This window comes from Lupinus angustifolius, chromosome LG13 (genome assembly GCF_001865875.1).
Source record: "Lupinus angustifolius cultivar Tanjil chromosome LG13, LupAngTanjil_v1.0, whole genome shotgun sequence".
NCBI classification, from domain to species: domain Eukaryota; kingdom Viridiplantae; phylum Streptophyta; class Magnoliopsida; order Fabales; family Fabaceae; genus Lupinus; species Lupinus angustifolius.
In genome coordinates, this window is record NC_032021.1 from 14,727,780 (window position 1) to 14,732,101 (window position 4,322).

Sequence of the window (4,322 nt, forward strand, 5' to 3'; positions counted from 1 at the left end):
TATATAAATAGATTATATATGTTAAAATTTAGAAAAATATTTTTTAGTATTATGTGGGCCAGCCCGCCACAACCCACATCCCGCCTAGGATGGGTTTAGGCTACAATTTGATATGCATAAATTGCATCCGTACTTTTAGCCCGACTCGGTTTAGCCCGAACTTGATGTGAGCTTGCCCTAACCCGTATAGATAGCCCATTTTGACACCTCTACATATGAAAATAGACACAAATTACGACAATTAAGCATACAAACTACGTCTATTTTTATACAAAAAAGACGAATTATATGCTTTGGAATTTCTAACTGGAATTTCTTCAAAAAGTTCTTTTCATAAGAAGAACTAGGTATTTCATCAAACACTTTGTAAGCTTCTTCTTAGTTTGTAGATTTATGTAGTTGGAAACAAGATGTAATGGTTAAGGGCGAGAAATAGTAAATAAGCACAACAATAGTAAATCATAAAACTCAAATTATTTTATTCATAAATCAAATTCCAAATACATCAATGAATAGGAAAGAACCAATCCCAGCTAAGAAGTAATTTAGCTAAGAATTTGCATACTTAATTTGATTCAAGAAAAATTCGAGACTTGCAGTTTATAGAGAAGTATCGGTTTCTTCATGAACATATAAGAACTTTACTATTTCTCGCCCTTAACCATTACATCGTGTTTCCAACTACATAAATCTAAAAACTAAGAAGAAAATAAATCATCCTAGGATAATACATCAAATTTGGGTTCCTAACTTCCTAGGTACTGAATTTAGAACTCAATATTTGTTCTTTGGCGTCTTAGGTTTCGCTTTATATTTTCTGAACTTTGGCTCTTGCGCTAAGCACATCATCGGTGCTCTCAACACACCCTTTTTAGCATTAGACTTTCACCTGGCTTCTTCCATGTTTGGCGTGGCTTTCACGCTTAGCTCCTCTTGCGCTGAGCTCAGCACCTGTGCTAAGCCCATGTAAGCTAATTTGTAGCTTTTGCATGCTTATTTCATTTTGGTCCATTTAGCCATTTTTTAGCATGAATCAATCATAGAAACTTGGAAAGTAGGATTAATACAATTTACAATTTACCATCAATCCCACTTATTATCACATAAATTAAGTATTTAGAGTAAAAAATATATTAAATTAGCCTTATAAATTAAAGTAATTTTGACACTTTACATACATTACATTTAATAGTTAAGCTCATTAATCATCGCCATGTAAGTGGTTTGGTTACAATTATGTTTATGAAATAAATTTTGTTAGAGGCAAAACTCATTTGATGATGTCCATGCCTATAAAAAGAATTAGTTTTCTTTATCGGTATAAAAGTAATTAATCTTGGGCTCTGTAGATAGGAAATCCTTCATACACATCCAAAAAGTACAATGCTAAAGAAACTCATAATTAATATAAGCATATAGTTTTTTATAAATTGTGTTCTAATTTCTACCGAGTATCTAGTTGAAAGAGTGAGCAATGGGCACATTTCCATTACAATAATTGAGATTTTTTTGTCTCCTACAATATCTATTCGTATATCAAGTACATATATTAGGAACCGATGCACATGTTTGGTTTAATATTAATTAATTGAAGAAAGATATGAATATGACAGTTTGATTTCATATTATGATTTTGTGGCAGTACTCCCTTGTCTATAAGTTAACCTAAGGCGACATAGTATGGGCCATGAATTGAAAACGTTTGGCAGTATTCTTTTTGGTCAATCATAATAATATGATATTTGAATAGAGTATAATGACTTACTAGGTATGCAAGAGATGATTACATAAAAAAAAAAACAACATAAAAAAACAGAAAGATATAATACTTTATTTTTTAGATATTACAATATTACACTTTCAACCTTTAATACAACTATAAAAACAATAATTTGTCTCTCTAATACTAGAAAAAATCCTAACTCGAGTATAATATATATACATTAAAGACTTATACATAATCAGTATATAATCTGCAATTTAATTGTATTACTTATATTTAAAACTTAATAATAATTAATACAAAGTGATAATATAAGAAACTTTATACTTTCATAATATATATATATATATATATATTTCTCAATAATTTTTTGGTAGTACTAAAAGTATCTCCTCACATTTTTTATGAAAGTAATCCCTCAATTTTAGGGATCTAGTGTAACTTTACACTACTAGACCAATGTCTTGTTGGTATATATTTCTAAATATCCAGTTATCAGTTATGGAGTAAGCATGGTAAACTTGTCAGTAAAACACTTTCATCTGTTAGTTTGCCGTTTTTAAATCACCTAAAAACTCGATGTAACTTCATAATCTTGTAAATTGGGTAAAATGAAAAGTGATTGATGTAAATGGGAGCTTGACTTTTTGGTCCTCTGATAGGATTGGGCCAAAGGTTGGAAAATCCATAGAGAATGGACTAAATAATAAAGAAGATTACAAATAATGATTGGACACAATATTTTTAGTCTAAAACATTGACGTATTAAATTCATGAGTCAATCTAGGTCTTCAAATTACTCCTAAAGTTATAAACTTATAATTATCCAATTAATATGAGATTTCAGCAATTTCGTACTTCACTCAAACAATCTTTAGGTGAAGTGTGAATCCCAATAGTCAATATTAGTATGCTACCTATAGCACATCAACTTTTCTAGGATTATAGAGAAGTGCTAAGCTTGGCTATTAATGCTAAGGGGTTAAGATCCTCTCAATTATGAGAGAGATAAGTGCACAAAAGATAAAATGAAAATAATTTATAACGTAATAGTTTTATCTTTTAGATACAAAATAATAATATTTTTATCCTTAAATATAAAAATAAATTTAATAATTTATCTTTTTATTAGAAGATTCTTTTGGGATGCTAATCTTGTCAATATGCTCTTCTATCACTATTATCTCAAGTGGAACATTTAGCCTAATCTCTACGTAGTGTTAAAAATAATACTAACATAAGGGACCTCACACGTATATCACAAATAACCATTATAATATTCGACCTAGTCGAACCAATATCACAAATACAACATGTTAGGTGTAAGGAACCCAAAAGGGGAGATTTACAAACAATGTGCTAAAGAACCACAATAACTATTTTGTGGTTTGAACAGTTTTTTTAGATAAAAAAACTCTAGCGTATGTGTATTTTTAGTATCTTTGAAGAAAAATGAAAATGGCCGGTTAAATATTGTAGTGTCATAAAAATATTATACGATCTTTTGTTATTTTTTCCCTGCAAATGATTAACTTTTATAAACAAATATTTTTTTGGTACTACCAAGTGTATTCCCTCATATTTTGGGTAATGAAATAATCTCTTTCTGGGTGTATGACTGTCCCACCCAACAAGTGTCGCTATCAGGAATCAAACCATTAACCTTTTAGTCATCCTGAGAATCTAGCGAGACCTTTTATTCATCATAGAATTAAGTAAGATCTTACACAACTAGGTCAACACCTTATTGATTTTTATAAACTGATGTGATTGAAGTAACCAAGCCTTAACCATTACATCAATGCATACAACACTACATTGTCCACAATCAATTGGATTAACCAATACTATCAATGAAAGAAAATGATACCCCATTGAATCCAGCCCTTTAACTATACCCATAATCTTAGTTGTATAATAAGTTCTAATACCTTTCCTATATCAAAAGCATCATTTTTGAGGATATATGGCATTTCACTGTAACCAGAGAGTCCAAATAAGAATGAGCCAAATTGAGTAGCATATGCTTCATTCACTTGAATAAAATGGTTCAGAATTATAAGTGGTCTTTTATTTCAACAATATGTGATTTTGATGAGGATATACATATATATATATATATATATATTGCATTATGAACTTATCAAGGTATTAAATAATGGTCATAATAAACTCTCAAATCATTAAAGTTTCGTATATATATATATATATATATATGAGTAAATATGATTGATGAGACCACACTTGTAGTCACAATATAGTTTCGACAACTCCTAAAACTTTAACATATCGATATCTCTAATGATTGCAAACCCTGCTTAAAACTTTGACCTCTATATCCAACTAACTCTATTGGGTGGAGTGGGACCTGATAAAAAATATTGGTAAGATATTTCCTGTTTTTGGAAGATATATGCAGTTATGTATTCATTTAAAAAATATTTTTATTGTACTAACAATTGATATCAAAATTAATTGGAAGATTACTTTTAACTCAAATGTCAAATTCATGGTTGAACATATCAATGCAAATTGTAGCATTGGGTCGTGGCGAATGAGGATGAAAGATGTAATGGTTCAAGAAGGTCTGTCGAAGGCA